This window comes from Pseudorca crassidens, chromosome 8 (assembly GCF_039906515.1).
Source record: "Pseudorca crassidens isolate mPseCra1 chromosome 8, mPseCra1.hap1, whole genome shotgun sequence".
Classification (NCBI taxonomy): Eukaryota; Metazoa; Chordata; class Mammalia; order Artiodactyla; family Delphinidae; genus Pseudorca; species Pseudorca crassidens.
Window position 1 is genome coordinate 49,415,728 of NC_090303.1, and position 21,119 is coordinate 49,436,846.

General features: G+C 36.6%; 1 non-coding gene across 1 annotated transcript; it reads right to left on the reverse strand.

The window, feature by feature from the left end:
• Positions 1 to 654: 654 nt before the first annotated feature.
• LOC137229617 (U6 spliceosomal RNA) lies at positions 655 to 761 on the reverse strand. The gene has a single exon (XR_010945773.1). It is a non-coding gene; the product is annotated as a U6 spliceosomal RNA (small nuclear RNA).
• Positions 762 to 21,119: the final 20,358 nt, after the last annotated feature.

Below are 21,119 nucleotides of genomic sequence, written 5' to 3' on the forward strand. Positions count from 1 at the left end.
CTAATTAGATACATGATTTGCAAATATTTTCTCCCATTCCATGGGTTTCCCTTTCACTCTCTTGATAGTGTTATTTGAATACACAAATGTTTTAAATTTTGATGTAGTCCAATTTATCCATTTTTTTCTTCTTTTGCCTGTGCTTTTGGTGTTATATCCAAGAAATCATTGCCAAATTCAAACTCATGAAGCTTTTCCCATATGTTTTCTCCCAAATTTTTTTTTTTTTTTGGCTGCGTAGGGCCTTCGTTGCTGCACGTGGGCTTTCTCTAGTTGCGGCGAGCGGGGGCTACTGTTCGTTGCGGTGTGTGGGCTTCTCATTGTGGTGGCTTCTTTTGTTGCGGAGCACAGGCTCTAGGCGCACAGGCTTCAGTAGTTGTGGTGCGTGGGCTTCCGTAGTTGTGGCGCACGGGCTTAGTTGCTCTACGGCATCCTGGATCCAGGGATCTTCCTGGACCAGGGATTGAACCTGTGTCCCCACCTGCACTGGCAGGTGGATTCTCAACCACTGCGCCACCAGGGAAGTCCAGTATTAGCTCTTATGTTTAGGTCTTTGATTCACTTTAAGTTAATCTTTTGTGTATGGTGTAAGGTAAGTGTTCAGCTTCATTCTTTTGCATGTGAATATTCAGTTTTCCTGGCACCATTTGCTGAAAAAATATGGAACACTTTACAAATTTCCATGTCATACTTGTGCAGGGGCCATGCTAATCTTCTCTATATCATTCCAATTTTAGTTTATGAGTTGCCAAAATGAGCATTAGATGTCTTTCAAAATTAAAATTATATTTGGGATTTCTCAAAGAGCCCCTGGAAAATCACAGTGATTTACACATTTATCTTATAAAAAGAGAGATGCCAGAAATATTTTAGGTTACTTTGATATATTTTATACTCCTGAACTAGCTCATTACTATATAAGGAATTCATGAGAATTATCAAATGAAAAGATAATTTTGTACAGAGTAAATGTTATCCATATAAAATATTATGAGATTGTGCACAATAAATTGACAGAGTCAAGAGATTTGTTGATGCCTTCGTTGTCCATGATGTAATCTAATCCAAGGAAATATATTAATAAAATTCTTATCTATTATACCATAATGGAAAAGTTTACTCTTTTCAATTTTGATACTGTTAGTCACTGTCATAAGTCAATCTCATCAATTTAGTTATACTATGAAGCAGGCAGTTCTGCTTCCTCAGTGGTTATAATACAAAACTATTCTTAACCAAATCCAGGAGCTGTAGCACTCAAATAGTTCTTCAAGAGAAGGACTTCAAAAACCTATGTTAAAATGAGAAAACATAATGTGTAAGCCATGTGTTGTAAAATTACTATAAACTACTATACCCCCAAGGCAATTATTTTATTTTGGAAAGATCTTCAGAGATAGCCTGAAAACACTGCTTTGGTTTTTTCAATTAAAAAAAAAAAATTAACAAATCAATTTTGTTTTTGAAGACTATGTTAAAACTGCAGTCATTTTTGCTTTTTTTGATGTATAACGTTTAATTATACATTAATATATTTCAAAACATATATTCAGTCCCAAATAAAGCCTATTTCATTTTAAATATAATTTTTGGCATAGTAGGCTTTGTCTTTAATTAATTAAAGGAAATTAAGCACCTTTGTGTTTTACTCTTTCCAATAGGAAAGAGTCTAAATTTATGCTTATATATTTTAAAAATGACCAAATATTAAAATTTTAAATATTTTTAAATATTAAAATTATTACTTTAAATGAATATTGTATTGTGTTCTTTGTTGATGTGCAAAATAAAATATATATCTAAATTATTAAATTTACTTTTTTATTGTATACCATACAAAAATGGATAAAATGTTTTTTTTAAAACTTGGGGAGTTCATAAGTAAAACATTAGAAAATTTTAGGCTATCTACTTTATAGAAAATTTTCTTAATAAAAACTAATAATACATCTATGTTAGTGAAAAAAGTAACCCACAATTTTATTAAAAAATAATTCTCAATGAAGAGGGAAATGTTTCTAATCGATAATATACATAAATCCTAATTGTGTCTAGGCATTCATAAGATTTATATCAGCGGTAAAGTACCATTTAAAAAATGTTGGGCTTCCCTGGTGGCGCAGTGGTTGAGAGTCCGCCTGCTGATGCAGGGGACACGGGTTCGTGCCCCGGTCCGGGAATATCCCACATGCCGCGGAGCGGCTGGGCTCGTGAGCCATGGCCACTGAGCCTGCGCGTCCGGAGCCTGTGCTTCGCAACGGGAGAGGCTATAGCAGTGAAAGGCCCGCGTACCGCAAAAAAAAAAAAAAAAAAAAAAAAATGTTGTAGCTGCTTGTATAGTGAAGCCACTCAAGATGGCTGTTTGTTTTTTGGCCACGCCTGGGGGCTTGCAGGATCTCAGTTCCCAGACCAGGGATTGAACCCGGGGCCACACAGTGTAACCATTACACTGGACCTCCAGGGAACTCCCAAGATAGCTGTTCTCTGGCTCTCTGTACTTCCCCTGCTCGACCAAGTGCCTGCTTCACCTACACCCTATTCACATGACTGACCTTCCTACGAACTTGCCCCCCGCCCCAGCTACTGACTTCTAGCTTTAATTAGAACTCTCCACTGTGCTTCTCAGAGGGAAGGTGAGGGGTGTACCCCTCTGCTTGTTTCCCTGGTAACCTATGAGCCCACCTGATGTCAATTACCCCTGTGATGGGTAACCTCCCCCTGTCTCTGGGAGCGAAGACTGGCACCACGTTCTCCTGCCTCACACGGTGGGGTGTTGCTCCAGGACCTTGCTTCAGACATGTGAGATCCGCTTGTCCGGTAAATCATTGATGTCTCTGTCACTCTGTTTCTGTCCCTGCCTCTGGGCTTATTCTTTGGTCCTGAGGCTGGGCAAGGCGTTGTAGGCCTGCGCGGTGCAGCCCAAGAATTGGCAGAGCAGTCAGGTGACCCAGGAAACTCCCCGTGAACACTGAGATGTCCGGAAATAAGGATGGGGGATGGGAGGTTTCAGGGGCTGTCCACTAGCACGTGGTGCCCGAAAGTTGCAGGTGTGATCCCGGGGTGGCCGCCCACTCGTATGTGGGGCCCTCTGGTGACTGTCCTTGATGAATGGGGACCACCGAGAGAGTACTGAGAACTCACAGGCACCCCAAAGGCTGTTGCGGAGATATTAGCTGCCATTCTGGTGGGGAAAAAAGAAGTTAGAGACAATAAGGCGGTGGCCGTAGCTGTGGGCCGGCAGTTGCTTTTTGTATTAAGAAAGGCCACAGAGGCTGAGCTACCAAGTGAGGTGAAGGTTAACTTGAAAGCTGATTCCTGTTCCTCTGAAAGTGAGGCATGTGAATGTGAGTGAATGATATTGATATGTATTATTGTTTATTACTGTTATGTCTTTCAACTGAATTGGCTTATTTAGAAACTGGAAAAAACATCCCTGAAACTGGCCAAGATGGGAATCTTTTGACATTCTAAAACTGGATTTTGCATACGCCATTAGAGGAAGTTAGCTTTCTAGAAGGAATTGGTATTTCTGTTCTTGTGCTTTTGAGATGTAAATGATCTACTTGGGCTCTCAGGAACTTTAACCATATGTGATCCTTAAGAGTGAAGGAAAAAAAAGGAGGCCTTTTAAAACTGTTTAGGGCTTCCTGGTGGCGCAGTGGTTGAGAGTCCGCCTGCCGATGCAGGGAACACGGGTTTGTGCCCCGGTCCGGGAAGATCCCACATGCCGCGGAGCGGCTGGGCCCGTGAGCCATGGCCGCTAAGCCTGCGCGTCCGGAGCCTGTGCTCCGCAATGGGAGAGGCCACAAAAAAAAGAAACAAAAAAAAAAACCTGTTTAGAACCAATTATGTTTTGGGAATGTCTATGTAAAACAGTCTCTCCAGAGTTTGGTAACTTGCAGCTCGACTAAGTTAAATGAAGAGAATTCATTGATTATGTGGATAGTCATTTCAAATAGGGTAAAATACTGTAACATTAATTGCTGGGCGGGTCTAAGTTTACCTACTTTTGCCTTCTTAGGAGAGGAAGAATAAAGCCTAAGTTTTCCTGCTGGTATGACAAACAATTCACAGTTACTTGCTTGTTGCTTTTTGCCAGAGATTAAGGGTTTTGTTGTTGTTGCTGTTGTTTTTCCAGCTTTACTGAGATATAATTGATATATAATATTGTATACATTTCAGGTGAACGTGTTTATTTGATACATTTATATGTTGAAAATGATTACCACCATAGCTAACACCCGCATCATGTCACATAATTACCAATTTCTTTTTGTGGTGTGTACATTTAAGATCTACTCTCTTAGCAACTTTAGGTATATAATACGGTATTATTAACTATAATCACTGTGCTGTACACTGGATACCAGAACTTACTAGTCTTAGAACCGAAAGTTTGTAACTTTTAGTGGCTATATATTTTTAAAAATTTATTGTTTTGAAGTATAGTTAACTTACAATGTTGTGCTAATTTCTGCTGCAGAGCAAAGTGATTCAATTATAGATATGTACATTCTTTTTCATAGTCTTTTCCATTATAGTTTTTTACAGGATATTGAATATAGTTCATTATGCTATACAATAGGACCTTGTTGTTTATCCATTCTAGCTATAACAGTTTGCATCTGCTAATCCCAAACTCTCAATACTTCCCTCCCCGGATCCCCTCCCCTTTGGCAACCACAAGTCTGTTCTCTATATCTGTGAGTCTGTTTCTGTTTCATGGACAGGTTCATCTGTGTCATATTTTAGATTTCACATAGAAGTGATATCATACAGTATTTGTCTTTCTCTTTCTGATTTACTTCACTTAGTATGATAATCTCTAGGTCCATCTGTGTTGCTGCAAATGGAATTATTTCATTCTTTTTTATGGCTGAGTAGTATTCCATTGTGTGTGTGTGTGTGTGTGTGTGTGTGTGTGTGTGTGTGTGTGTGTGTATATACACCACATCTTTATCCATTCAACTGTTGATGGACATTTAGTTGTTTCTGTGTCCTGGCTATTGTAAATAGTGCTGCTATGAACATAGGGGTGCATGTATAATTTCAAATTATAATTTTGTCCGGATATGTGCCCAGGAGTGGGATTGCTGGTTCATATGGCAACTCCTTTTAGTTTTGTGAGGAACCTTCATACTGTTCTCCTTAGTGGCTGCACCAATTTACATTCCTACCAACAGTGTAGGGGGGTTCCTTTTTCTCCACACCCTCTCCATTGTTTGTTATTTGTAGACTTCTCAGTGATGGCCATTCTGACCAGTGTGAGGTGTTACCTCATTGTAGTTTTGATTTGCATTTCTCTAATAATTAGTGATGTTGAGCTTATTTTCATGTGCCTTTTGGCCATCTGTATGTCTTCTTTGGAGAAGAATTTAGGTATTCTGCCCATTTTTTGATCGGGTTGTTTGTTTTCTTGTTATTGAGTTATATCAGCTGTTTGTATATTTTGGAAATTAATCCCTTGTCTGTCACGTTATTTGCAAATATTTTCTCCCAGTACATAGGTTGTCTTTTCATTTTGTTTATGGTTTCCTTTGCTGTGCAAAAGCTTATAAGTTTGATTAGGTTCCATTTGTTTATTTTTGCTTTTATTTCTGTTGCCTTGGGAGACTGACCTGACCTAAGAAGACATTGGTACAATTTATGTCAGAGGATGTTTTGCCTATGTTCTCTTCTAGGAGTTTTATGGTGTCATGTCTTATTTTTAAGTCTTTAAGCTATTTTCAGTTTATTTTTGTATATGATATGAGGGTGTGTTCTAACTTCATTGATTTTCATGTGGCTGTTCAAATTTCCCAATATCACTTGCTGAAGAGACTGTCTTTTCCCCATTGTTTATTCTTGCATGCTTTGTCAAAGATTAATTGACCATAGGTGTGTGGGTTTATTTCTGTGCTCTCTATGCTGTTCCATTGATCCATATGTCTGTTTTTGTGTCAATACCATGCTGTTTTGTTTACTGTAGCTTTGTGCTATTGTCTGAAGTCTGGGAGGGTTATGCCTCCAGCTTTGTTCTTTTTCCTCAAGATTTCTTTGGCAATTCTGGGTCTTTTATGGTTCCATATAAATTTTAGGATTATTTGTTCCAGTTCTGTGAAAAGTGTCATGAGTAGTTTAAAGGAATAGCATTAAATCTGTAGATTGCTTTGGGTAGTATGGCCATTTTAGCAATATTAATTCTTTTAATCAAAAAGCATGGGATATCTTTACATTTCTTTAAATCATCTTCAATTTTCTTTATTAAAGTCTTATAGTTCTCAACATATGTCTTTCACCTCCTTGGTCAGGTTATTCCTAAATATTTTATTTTATTATTATTATTTTTTTATTTTTTATTTTTTTTGCGATACGCAGGCCTCTCACTGTTGTGGCCTCTCCTTTTCACTGTTGAGTATTATATTGGCTGTGGGTTTGTGAAAACCAGGGATGACCTTACCTTCCTTATAACACTGCTGCCATTAACTCCCTCTCTATTGATCCAGTAAGCGCTTGGCTCCAAAATTTGCCCACATCCTGGCGAATGACTGGTTTTAGCATACTAAGTATCTTACTCTTTTTTTTTTTTTTTTTTTTTTTGCGGTACGCGGGCCTCTCACTGCTGCGGCCTCTCCCACCGCGGAGCACAGGCCCCGGATGCGCAGGCCCAGTGGCCACGGCTCACGGGCCCAGCCGCTCCGCGGCATGCGGGATCCTCCCAGACCGGAGCACAAACCTATGCCCCCCGCATCGGCAGGCAGACCCCCAACCACTGCGCCACCAGGGAAGCCCGGTATCTTACTCTTGATACTTTGGCTGCTGGTGTCTGTATTGCATGTGTGGTGTCTTGTTTCAGTGCCCCCTACGTGCCTGACCCCAGGGATGTCACAGAAGAGCGGCAGACCAAGATTATAAGGATTGGGCAGGGTATGTAGGGGTGGAGTATATGGTCAGGCCACTCAAGATGGCTGTTTTCTTGCTCTCTGTACATCCCCTGCTTGACCAGTGCCTGCCTCACCTATACCATACCTACATACCTGCCCCGGGCCCCAGCTACTGATTTCTAGCTTTATTTTATTTTATTTTATTCTATTTTATTTTATTTATGGCCTCACTGCGCGGCATGCGGGATTCCCCAACCAGGGATTGAACCTGTGTCCCCTGTAGTGGAAGCACAGAGGCTTAACCACTGGACTGCCAGGGAAGTCCCATGGTATCTAGCTTTAGATCAGAACTCTCCACTATGCTTATCAAATGGGAGGTAAAGGGTGTGCCCCTTTGCTTGTTTCCCTGTGCTGATTTTCATAACTGATGAACCTATAACTAATAACCTACCTCTACCCCATGTCCTGCCTGCCACTGGCCACACACTGTGGGGTGTCACTCCAGGACCTTGCTGCAGACATATAAGATCTCCCTGTCCATTAAGCCAGTGATGTCTCTGTCGCTGACTCTGGGCTCTTTCTTTGGACTTGAAGCTGGGCAAGTACAGGCCTTGGCCTGCAGGGTGCAGGCCAAAACTGCTGAATTTTTAAGTTTTACTGAACTTTAGAATTCTTTGTTTTAGAAGAGTATTTTGACATCTTATCCATTTTATAAGGCATCTAGATTAAAGAGGGCTTCTTAGCAATGTTTACATAGTAAGAGTTTGGTAGCTGAGAATAGAAATATATATAGCCTTTGTAGTTTCAACTTACAGATAAATCCCCTTTCTTTTTTTCTGCAGCCTCTGGTCCTCATAAGTTCAAATATTTTGCTAATGGCAAATTTCACTATGCCTGGGACTTTCAAGACTGTTAAAAGCCTCCTATTCTTCATGACACATAGGAAAGTACTGGGATGGCTTCTGAGCCTTTCAAAGAGTATTATTTTTATCGTTTTGTGTGTGTAAAGAAACTACAGGAAACAGGGTTGTTTGAGGATACTTTCAGTATCATCTAAGGTAATTGTTGAGCATCCCTCCAGCTTCAGAACTTATTTGTGGAAACCTCTTTATCTACCTGCCCCTACGTGTGACTTCTAGATTCCCGACCGTGTTTTGAGGTGTCATCCTGAGGGTCAAGGATTTACAGAGAGTATTTTTTCAGCCTTAAATTAATATATTCAGATTACGTGTGTGAATTCTGGGCTACAGTTTATGCTGTTTATGTTGTTACAAGAATATGAAAGACATTTTCATATTGAAGTTGGCATCAATCAGAAGAAATACTTGGGGAAAAATAAGAACAACAACAGAACAATTTTGGAAGAAGGATATTTTTGTGGAGTATTTTTTAGAGGAAGAAGAGCTTAAAGCATTTAATATTCTGAATAGAAAAGGAAATTTTACAGGTTGATTATTTCCCCTTCTCCATCCCCTGTGACCAACAGTCAAATGCTTTTCTATTATCAAGCCTAAAAAAATAGGAAACAGCTGAATGGATTACTGTCAATTTGAATATCCAACAGTGCAAGCTCTAGGTGATAAAATATATTGCAATTAAAGCCTTCAGTAACCTCAGCTATGTTAAAAATACTTAAGAAAAAAATACTGGAAGAACATAAATCAATTACTTACTTAAAATTGAGTCAGGAGAATGAGTTTATGGGTTTTTTCACCTTCATAACATTTTACTCTGCTCTCCAAATTTTGTGTAATAAATCAGTTCAGGGCTTAACTAAAAATAAAAGAAACTGAAACCTACAAAACCCTCCAGGATGCCCTTTTGAAACTTTAGGCTGAAGAGAAGGGAAAGATGTAGACACATAAGGTAATATAAATCAAGTTTTAATTTAATTTTTTTCACTAACCACCATACTGCTATGTCAAAATAACAAACATTTTCCTATGTCATTAATACAGAAAATATTGTTCCTATATTGGGAATACACTTGTAGAAGAGTTATGGAGCACCTGGCAAAAAAAGTAGCCAACTTTATGATAGAAAGTTCTGTATTCCCCTGGTAAATGCATGTTTGTTATTCCAGCTTTGGCAATAGCAACTAAGCACTTCTGTTAAAGTTACCAAGTTACATACTCCCCGGTTTCCATGGTAACCACTTTTTTTAGGGGGGGATTAATATATGTAGAGATCACAAAATGAAGAGTAGAGTTTTTTCCAGAAGTAAGTTCCACAGCACAAGGCTGAGAGGTGTGTGGTCTGTGTTGATGGACCTTAAAATGAATTGACACTTCTGGTCCCTTTGTAATGACCATAATGTATTGTTGTTCAACCAAACTAAAGGAAGATGTGGAAATGAGAAGAAACAATCGATATCAGATTTAATTTCAAAAACAGGAGAAATACTGCTTAAAACTGAGCATGCTAATTGACTAGAGCTGAAGAGCTGTGAAAGTAATTCCCTCACAATGTTTCTTTTGTCTGCCCCTAGAAAGGAATGCATAGGTTACACACATAGAATCCCTTTACTATGGTAACAGCAACTTTCCCCAGGGCAACAGGAAATAGGAAGGGAAAGTTTTTCTGCAGGTCTGCTGTGGAGTTAAATAGGTGAACTTTTTGGTAAACAATTAGTCTTCGCCAGGCTTTGACTCTCCCTTCGCCAAGGACCCCTTCTTCCTTTTCTTCCCTTCTTCTATCGAATAAGGTCATTATGTTATATATTATAGATCATTATATTAGATATTTACTCACGATAAGGAATATGCTCATAACCACAAGGAATTATGCTCTAAGGGTGGCATTTAAAGCATAAAGAGAGGTTAGAGAAAAGACAATCCTTTACTACTACTGTGAGTCCTGGGAAATCCCTAACCTTTTTAGTTCTTTTGTATCACTGTTGGCAATACAATACTACTCCTGTAGCTGCCTTCTTATAAGGCCATAAAGTTAGTCCTATTCAGAAAGATTTATATATTTTTTTCTATTTTTAATTGTGGTAAATAACATAAAAATTACCATATTAACTCTTTTTTAGTTGTACAACAATGTGTATACTTATATTGTTGTTCAACATATCTTCACAACTTTTTCATGCTGCAAAACTGGAACTCTATACCCATTAAATAACAGTTCCCTATTTCTCCCTCCACCCCAGCCCCTGGCAACAACTATTCTACTGTTCAATAAAAATTTGGCTACTTTAGGTAACTCATATAAGTGTTATAATACAGTGTCTGACTTTTTGTGACAGGCTTGTTTCACTTAGCATAATGTCCTCAAGATTCATCTATGTTGTAGCATGTGACATGATTTCCTTCCTTTTTAAGGCTGAATCATATTCCAAAGTATGTATATACCACATACTTTTGGACTGATTCTAACTCTTGGTTACTGTCAATAATGCTACTATAAACATGGGTGTGCAAATATTTCTTCAAAATTCTGCTTTCAGTTCTTTTGTATATATACCCAGAAGTGGGTTTGCTAATTGTATTTTTAATATTTTAAGGATTAAAGTACTGTTTTCCATAGCGTATACACCATTTTGCATTTCACCAACAGGGTACCAGATTTCCAATTTCTGCACATCCTTGCCAATGCTTGTTATTTTCTGTTTTTGGCTTTTTTTTTTTTTTTTTTTTTGCTGGTCATTTTAACAAGTGTGAAATAATATCTCATGGTGGTTTTGAAGACTTTTTTTTTTTGCGGTACGCGGGCCTCTCACTGTTGTGGCCTGTCCCGTTGCGGAGCACAGGCTCCGGACATGCAGGCTCAGCGGCCATGGCTCACGGGCCCAGCCGCTCCGCGGCATGTGGGATCTTCCCAGAGCAGGCCACGAACCCATGTCCCCTGCATCGGCAGGTGGACTCTCAACCACTGCGCCACCAGGGAAGCCCCTTGAAGACATTTTTTGATACTACTTTGTTTTTTGCATTAGACCATCCAATTTATAAATGTTAGCCTATAGCTTCTCTAAATTAATATATCATATAGCTGCAAATATTACAGTACTTGGCATTGTATTGCCAACAGTGATACAAAAGAACTAAAAAGGTTAGGGATTTCCCAGGACTCACAGGAAATTAGTGATAAATTGGGAGTTCTCAGAGGAAATTAGTGATAAATTGGGAGTTGAATTGGTAGCTATGGATCCCCCAGCTATTTACTTAATTCTTGGAAGCACACCTAAACTTCCATGTTTTGTTACTATTTCTATGTGCAAAAATATGTATTTTTTATTACCTAATATATTTATTTATTTATTTTTGGCTGCACTGGGTCCTCGTTGCTGCGCGTGGGCTTTCTCTAGTTGTGGCGAGTGGGGGCTACTCTCCATTGCGGTGCTCAGGCCTTTCATTGCAGTGGCCTCTGCCGTGGCGGAACACGGGCTCTAGGAGCAAGGCTTCAGTAGTTGCAGCACTTTGGGCTCAATAGTTGTGGTACGCGGGCTCCGGAGCACAGGCTCAGCAGTTGTGGTGCACTCAGTTAGTGGTTCCACGGCATGTGGGATCTTTCCGAACCAGAGCTTGAACCTGAGTCCCCTGCATTGGCAGGCGGATTCTTAACCACTGCGCCACCAGGGAAGCCCCTATTACCTAATATAGATGCCACCAAATTTTTATGAAGAACCATGTTGTATATTTCCATGTTAACATAAAAAGGACTCTTTACAAGCTACTTAAGTGATAACAAGGAGGAAATTAATTCTGATTAATGATAATCATCATATAAAACAAGTCAGTAAACAGTTCAGGGATGCACAAAACAATTAGATGTAAACTAATTATATCAAAAACAGTAATCATGAGGGAAGGAGACTACAAATGCAGGATTTTTAAAATGCATTTGAAATTAAGAGATCAGCAACTTAAAACAATCATATATATATATAGACTGCTATAAAAAAAAAACCTCATAGTAACCACAAACCAAAAATGTGTAATAGGTATACACACAAAAAAGATAAAGGAATTCAAACATAACACTAAAGATAGTCATCAAATCACAAGAGAACAAAAGAAGAAGAAAGGAAAAAAAAGAACCTACAAAAAACAAACTCAAAATAATTTACAAAATGGCAATAAGACTATACATATTGATTTAAATGGACTAAATGCTCCAACCAAAAGACACAGAGTGGCTGAATGGATACAAAAATAAGACCAGTATATATACTGCCTACAAGAGATTCATTTCAGATCTAAAGACACACACAGACTGAAAGTGAGGGGATGGAAAAAGGTATTCAATGCAAAGGGAAATCAAAAGAAAGCTGTTGTAGCAAAACTTGATAAAGCTTAAGAAAATGTAAAAGCCCATAAATCTGAGGCAAGGAAAGGAAGCCTGTTGAAATAACATAAGATATTAAAAAGTAGTTTAATGTTTCACAAAATATGTAATTTTTAATTTAAAAGATGTTATCTTGATGGTTTGTGTACAAAACTTGATTAAAATTATATAATAAAGTCCAGAAGAGCACCAAAATTCATTTATTCATATCTATTAATGTATATAATTTTACAATAATATTTCATGTTATCTTTTTCACTGTATAGAAATTATTTCCATCTTTATTCAACTAAAGTCTTGTTAAAAGATAAACTGAGGCATATTAAATTTTTTTTAAGTTTATTTGAGCAAAGATCAATTCAAATTGGGCAGTGTGAAACAGGAAGTGGTTAGAAGTGCTCAGCTGACAGGAGCCAAGAAAGGAAATTATTTGACTGACTGTATCTTAAAGCCTAGTTGGCTGTTCATGATTGGTTGTCCTTAGGATTCAATTTTGTAAGTACAAAGCATTTACAGGCTTAGGTTTTGGTTTCTTACACAGACTATCAATGCATTAGAGCCACCTCAGTCTGATGGTCTCCTTGTTTAATTAACAGTCTATAAATTAATGACTGAAAACTTTAATTGATAGTGTACAGCAGGTCTAAGTAAGCACCTTCTTCTATGTTAGCAATTCTGTAATTGTAGTCCCTGGATCAGGACCATCTGCATCACGTGGGAACTTATTAGAAATGAAAATTCTCAGGCCCCCATGCCAGATCTAGAGAATCAGAAACTCTGGGTGGGGCACAACAATCTGTAATTTAATAAGTCCTTTGAATGATTCTGATGTACCCTGAAGTTTGGGAACCAGTTCCCTAGATAATCCTTGTGTAACTGTCAGCACAGTATGACATGGTGCATGGTACCCAACTTTTCACCTCACTTTCAACTTTTGCTTATTTTTTCATAACAAATACAAATACTCTTAATTTTTCCCAGATTTTGAAAATGCCTCCCAAGGTCACTGCCACATTTAGAGCCAACTTCTGTCCCTTACTCCTCTGGCACTTTTATAGGATGAGTCCCAAATATTAAATAAAGAGAAATGCTAATGTTATAATACTTAAATAATCTATGGGCATATAATTTTATGTACTCTGTAGAGAAATTTGAGAGATGTGGGTTAGCCAAATTATAATGGAGCCTACAAAGCTCTATATTTGCCAGGTTAGACCTTAGAAGACATTTCATCTTCTATTGCTAGTAAGCATTATTTCTTCTGCATGATAAATGTTATATTGTTAAATGAATAATTAACATTGACTCTTCTGTTACACATTCCTAACAAAATTGTAGTTCTTTTAAGGTGTGCTGACAGAATTAATTTCTAATCTCAGTTTTTATAACTTTGTTATTCCTTTATACAATACTGCCAAACAGTACTAAGCAGTCTAAGGAGGAAAAAACTTCCAGCAGTAACACATTCTATTTCACACTGATTCTCATGAGTCATTTCAATAATATGTTGTTTTGAAGGTCAGCAGCTGGCAGGAAAAAGTAGAGAAGAAATAATGCATGAAGTTTTAAACTTCATAGTACACACAAAAAACTCTCTGCAGTCAGAATATATAAGGCTGTTTATGCTTTTAGATTTTCCATAACTTAAATTTACTGCTCAAAAATGTAATTACTTTTTTATGTAGCTATGGGCATGGTATAACAGTAATTTAGTGCAATAGTTGGGACAATCCCAACTTGAAAGTTCTCTAGCCTACAGCTAAATCCAGTTAGAAGAGTTAAATAACGTGAAAGTTCTGACTCATGGAAAATGAAAATCCACCATGACCTCCTGGGCTGGAGTAAGGTAAAAATGTAAAATCTGACCCTCAAATGGACATGAGTGGACATGAAGAAAACAGCGAAGGATATGTATCTTCAGGTTGAAATTAATTAAACCATAGTGATCCTTTCCTTATTTCACCATTTCAGGAAGGTTAGTAAGTTGTCTCTCTACCTTTTACCTATGGGCCCTTTAGAAAAGATGCTCTTTAGTCCCTGACAAGAAGCATTTTTAAGCTTTTAAGCTTTTCCCCATCACATTTATGGAAGTTAATGCTTCTTTTTTGCGGGTGTAGGGGGAGAGCAAGTTCTCAATAGGAAAGAAAACTTGAAAATGACCAAGGAACTCCATGACACCTAAACTGGTGAACCAAGTCCTTCATTTATAAATATGGATATGAAAAAATAATTTGCCAGGCATTTTGAGGAAAACAAATAGCTAGAAAGAGAGACCCCATAATGAACACACAAAAATAGAGAAAAAAGTTAACCTACAAATTTACAATTCATACCTTCAAATATATTTGAATGATTACTGCATCTAAAACATGAAATTATTAGAATAAGAGAATTCTTGGGAATTAAAAACATGATACTATGATATTTTTGAAAAAGAACTCAATTATAAGACTAAACAGCAACAAAATATATGTAGATGACCTAATGACTTGAAGATAAAATAGAAAGAAATTTACTGTTTTAGGCACTAAGCAAAGGGGTGGGATATATGAGAAAATATTGTTAAGAAAATATGTAGTAGACATTTGTCATTCTACCTGCTCAGCAGTTTAGAACATCTTTCCAATATTTGAGGAATTTCCCACCTATGAACATCACTAAGGTGGAAGCCAGACCCTTTCTTTCCCAGCCTCCCTTGTTAGTTGAAGGAAAAATTTGATTAGTTAAAAGTAACTATTGCAAGGTTTGGAATAATCTCTACTAAATTATTTTTTAGAAAGAAATATAATTTGCTAAAAGTTGAGATAGATGGAATCACAAAATGCTCAACTGAACCACATAAAGCAGAAAAAGGGGAAGGAAAATGAACAAAAGAAAAAACCCAAGCATAATGAATAAAACAGTTATAAACCATGAAGAAATTAATTAATTGATAATCATTTTAAATATGAATAGTCTAAATATGCCAATTAGAAGACAGAGATCATCAAAGTGAATAAAAAATCAAACCCAACTATATGTTGTTTATAAAAAAACACTTTAAATATAAAGACACAGATAGATTAAAAATAAAGGGATAAAGAAAGATATACTATGCCAACATTAATAAAAAATGAAAGCAAAACTATATTAATTTCAGAAAAATCAGACTTCAGAAAAAATTATTAAGGATAAAGACATGCATCACATTAAGGTAAAAGTGTCAGTTCTCCAAGAATACCCAACAATCAATGTATGTATACCTAACAATAGACCTTCAAAGTACATGAGGCAAAACAGATAAAACTGTAAGGAGAAATACTTCAGCACTCCTCTGTAGGTAATGCATAGATCAAACAGGCAGAAAATCAATAAGTATAATTGATGGAAATAGCACTATCAATCAACTTGATGTAATTGACATTTATAGAATATACAATAACAGCTGAATACATATTCTCAAGCCTACATGGAACATTCATGAAAGTAGATTACAATCTGGGACATAAAATACACCTTTAAAAATGTTAAAGAGTAGAAATCGTACAAAGTATGTTCTAAGACCACAATGGAATTAAACTAGATCAATAAAATTCTAGATCTGAAAGAATTCCCAAATATTTGGAAATTAAAGAGCATACATCTAAATAACACATGGGTCAACAAAGAAGCCTCAAAAATTATAAAAATTTTGAATTAAATAAAAATGAAAATACAACTTATCAGAATGCGTGGAATGCAGGAAAAACAGTGCTTAGTAGGAAATTTATAGCATTAAATGTCCATATTAGACATGAAGAAAGTCTGAAATCAATAATCTAGGGCCTTCCCTGGTGGTCCAGTGGTTAAGACTCTGCACTTTCAATGCAGGGGATGTGGGTTCAATCCCTGGTCAGGGAACTAAGATCCTACATGCCACCTGGCACAGCCAAAAAAAGAGTCTAGTTCAGGAAACTAAATAAAAGCAATTTATACCTAAAGGAAGCAGAAGAAAAGAAATAATAAAAATGAAAGCAGAGGTTAATAATATTGAAAAGAACAAAACAGTAGGGAAAATTAGCAAAACCAAAAGCTGGCTTAAAAAAATAATCAGTAAAATTGATAAACCTATGGTCAGGCTAACTAAGCAAAAAGAGAAAAGACCCAAATTATCAACATCAGAAATAAAAGAGGTGTCATCACTACAGATCCTATGGACATTAAAGGGGGGAGGGAAAAATTAGATATTTGGGATTAACATATATATACTAATATATATAAAATAGATAACCAACAAGGACCTACTGTATAGCACAGATATCTATCTCTCTATATATATCTATATATCTATCTACCCATATCTATATCTATATATATCCGAATCACTTTTCTGTACACCTGACACCAATACAACATTGTAAATCAACTGTACTTCAATTAAAGAAAACTGCAAAAAAAAAATAATATGAACAACTCTGCGCACAAATTTGATAATCTAGATTAAATGGACCAATTCCTTGAAACATTCAATTTGCCAAATCTCACACAGGAAGAAATAGGCAATCTTTATATCTATTAAAGAAATTGAATCAATCATTAATAACTTCCAAAACAGAAAGTGCCAGGCCCCAGTGTGTTTGCTGGTGAATTCTACCAAACATTTAAAAAAGAAATTATACCAATACTCTACAACCTCTTTCAGAGGACAGAAGCAAAGGGAATAATTTCTAAGTCATTTTATGAGGCCAGCATTACCTTAATACCAAATCCAAACAAAGACATTACAAAAATGAAAATTATAGACGAATCTCTCTCATGAACATAGGAGCAAAAAGTTTTAACAAAATTTATAAAAAGAATTATACAGCACAACCAAGAGGGATTTATCCCAGGTATGCAAGGCTGCTTCAGCATTTGAAAATCAATTAATCTATCATATCAACAGGCTAGAAAAGAAAAATCACATGATCATACCAATAAACATAGAAAAAGCATATGATAAAATACAACACAGATTCATTGCAAAAAGCCCCCAGCAAACTAGGGTAGAAGGGAACTTCTTCAACTTGATAAAGAATATCTACAACAACTTTACAGTTAACGTTGTACTTAATGGTGGGAAGCTTGAAGTTTTCCCACAAAGATCAGAAACACTGCAAGGATATCCCCTCTCACCACTCTTTTTCAACATTCTACTGGGTATCCTAGCTAATGCAGTAAGACATGAAAAGGAAATAAAATGTATACAGATTGGGAAGGAAGAATTAAAACTGTCTTTGTTTGTAGATGGCATGATTGTCTATGTAGAAAATTAGAAAGAATTGACAAAAAGACTCCTGGCACTAATAAGCAATTATAGAAAAGTTTTAAGACACAAGGTTAATTTAAAAGGTTATAGCTTTCCAATATACCAGCAATAAACAAGTGGAATTTTACTATTCATACTTTGAAAACTGAGCCAATTATACCAAGTGGTTATATAAGATTTGAACTTATTTGAGATAAGACTAAGCACAAAAATACACTTTAAAGTGCCAGAGATCATGTGAGCTTTTAGGTGACACAATTATTGTAGGTGCAAGGCATGAATGACACATAATAGGGTTAGGACTCTTAAGGGAGAACACAAGGAAGATAAGGAACATCATAAGCAAGCTGGTGTGAAAATAAAGGTTGAGTTTAGTCCTGAGATATGTGGTGGAAAGACATTTCCTTTGTGAAATAATTCATCTTGAATTAATGAAGGTAGATAAAATTTATTAGAACAATAAATGCATCTGAAAGATCCAGAATCTTTGAATTCTATCTCCCATTATGGACACCCCCAAGAAAAATATGGATGAATATGTTAGAAGAGAAATGTCAAGGCTCCTCCCATCAGTGCTGTCTGTCCTCTTGGTAGAAAAGAAAGGGGGTCAACCTCAGAAGCAGGTAAAAAAAATGTAAAAACTCAACTGGGACAGTCAAAAAAGAACACATAACAACAGGGGGGAAAAATAAAGAAAGAAAAGGACCGCTACAAGTGTATCTCACCTGCTGGTTCAAAGGGATGTTATAATAAGTTATCTCTGATGCCATCAAAGTAAGAACAGTGATTCCAGGCCCAGAAAGACTAGAGTTAGAATAATGAATAGCAGAGGGCAGATTAGAATGCTCCTTACTGAACCCCTGAAGATAGGCTTTGGAGGTATCAACAGCAGCTGAAGTTCAGAGCTCTGCTGAGTTTCATTCTCCAGTTGGCTGCATGTGAGGCAAGGAAGAAACTATCCCAGAACCAAATTCAAAGGTCTAAAGATTTTCAGGATAATGGGAGAAGAACCAAAAATGCCTTGGGAAATTGGCAGGAAATGAAGAAATACAGATAGAGAGTAAGAGATTTGGAGAGTGGGGAAAGCAATGGGATTAACTTTATTTAAATAATATCTTGATATAGATATGGGGAAATATGCTGAAAAGAGGGCATGGAGCAATATCATGATAGGCAATCTTCTTGAGAAGGAGTTCAGGGTAGTGTTTGTAAAGATGATCAAATAACTAGAGAGAAAAATGGATGCACAGAGTGAGAAGTTAGAAGTTTTTAACAAAGAGAAAATGTAAAGAACAACCAAACAGACGTGAAGAATACAATACTGAAATGAAAAATACAGTAGATGGAATTAACAGTAGGCTAAACGATACAGAGAAACAGATCAGCGAGCTGAAAGACAGAGTAATTGAAATCACTGATGCTGAAGAGAAAAAAGAATGAAAAGAAATGAAGATAGTTTAAGAGACCTCTGGGACAACATCAAGCACACTAATATTTGCATTTGCACTAATATTTGCACACTAATATTTGCTTTTATTTCCTTTGATTTAGGAGACAGACCCAAAAAAATACTGCTATGATTTATGTCAAAGAGTGTTCTGGCTCTGTTTTCTTCTAGGAGTTTTATGTTTTCCAGTCTTAAATTTAGGACTTTAATCCATTTTTAGTTTATTTTGGTACATGGTGTTAGAGAATGTTCTAACTTCATTCTTTTACAGGTAGCTGTTCAGTTTTCCCAGGACGACTTATTGAAGAGAAAGTCTTTTCTCCATTGTGTATTCTTGCGTCCTTTGTCATAGATGAATTGACCATATATGCATGGGTTTATTTCTGGGCTCTCTATTCTGTTCCATCAGTCGGTCTGTTTTTGTGCCCATACCATACTGTTTTGATTGCTGTAGCTTTGTAGTATACTCTTAAGTCAGGGAGTGTGATTCATTCTTTATTTCTTCCTTTCTTTTTCCCTCCCTCCCTCCCTCCCTCCCTCCCTTCCTCCCTTCCTTCCTTCCTTCCTTTTTCTTTCTTTCTTTCTCAAGAATGTTTTGGCTATTCAGGGTCTTTTGTGTTTCCATACAAATTTTTAAATGATTTGTTCTAATTCTGTGAAAAATACCATTGGTATTTTGATAGGGATTGCACTGAACCTGTAGATTGCCTTGTAGTATGGTCATTTTAACAATATGAATTCTTCCAATCCATGAATATGTTATACCTTTCCATCTGTTTGTGTCATCTCCAATTTCCTTCATCAGTGTCTTACAGTTTTCTGAGTATAGGTATTTTACCTCCTTAGGTAAGTTTATTCCTAGGTATTTTATTCCTTTTGAGGTGACTGTAAATGAGATTGTTTCCTTAACTTCTCTTTCTGATAGTTTGTTGTTATCATATAGAAATGCAATCAATTTTGTTTTTAAAGATTATTTATTTATTTATTTATTGGCTGCATCGGGTCTTAGTTGTGGCACGCAGTATCTTTTGTCACAGCACGCGGGCTTCTCTCTAGTTGTGGCGTATGGGGTCCAAAGTGCATGGGCTTTGTAGTTTGTGGCATGCAGGCTCTAGTTGAGGTGTGTGAGCTCAATAGTTGTGGCGTGTGGGATTGGTTGCCCCGCGGCATATGGGATCCTAGTTCCCTGACCAGTGATCGAACCCGTGTCCCCTGCATTGTAAGGTGGATTATTTACCACTGGACCACCAGGGAAGTCCCTGCAATAGATTTTTGTATATTAATTTGTATCCTGCAACTTTACCAGATTCATTGATGAACTCTAGTAGTTTTCTGGTGGTGTCTTTAGGATTTTCTATGTATAGTGTCATATCATCTGCAAACAGTGACAGTTTTACTTTTTCCTTTCCAATTTGGATTTCTTTTTCTTGCCTGATGGCTGTGGGTAGGACTTTCAATACTGTGTTGAATAAAAGTGGTTGAGAGTGGACATCCTTTTCTTGTTCCTGATCTAGAGGAAATGTTTTCAGCTTTTTACCTTTGAGTATGATGTTAGCTATGGGCTTGTCATATATGGCCTTTATTATGATGAGGTATGTTCCCTCTATGCTCGCTTTTTGGGAGAGTTTATCATAAATGGATATTGAATTTTGTCAAAAGCTTTTAGTGCATCTATTGAGATATCATAAGATTTTTTATCCTTCATTTTGTTAATGTGGTGTATCACATTGATTGATTTGCAGATGTTGAAAAATGCTTGCATCCCTGAAATAAAGCCCACTTGATCATAGTGTATGATCCTTTTAATGTATTGTTGAAGCCAGTGTACTAATATTTTGTTGAGAATTTTGCATCTATGATTGTCAGGGATGTTGTCCTGTAGTTTTCTTTCCTTGTAGTGTCCTTACCTAGTTTTGGTATGTGTAATGCTGTTCTCATAAAATGAATTCAGAAATGTTCCCACCTCTTATGTTTTTTTAGAAGATTTTGAGATTTTTGGTATTAATTCTTCTTTAAATATTTGGTAGAATTCATCTGTGAAGCCATATGGTCCTGAATTTTTTTTTAATGCTAATAATATATTTTATTTCATGCAGTATAAAAAACTATTGTAATTTTAACATGTAGTCATAAAGATTATTAATATATTTTACTTAAAAAAGTCAAGTCTTCAACATCACATGTACATTTTAGACTTAGAGCACATCTCAATTTACATTTCAAATAGGGATAGCCACATTTCAAATGCTCATTC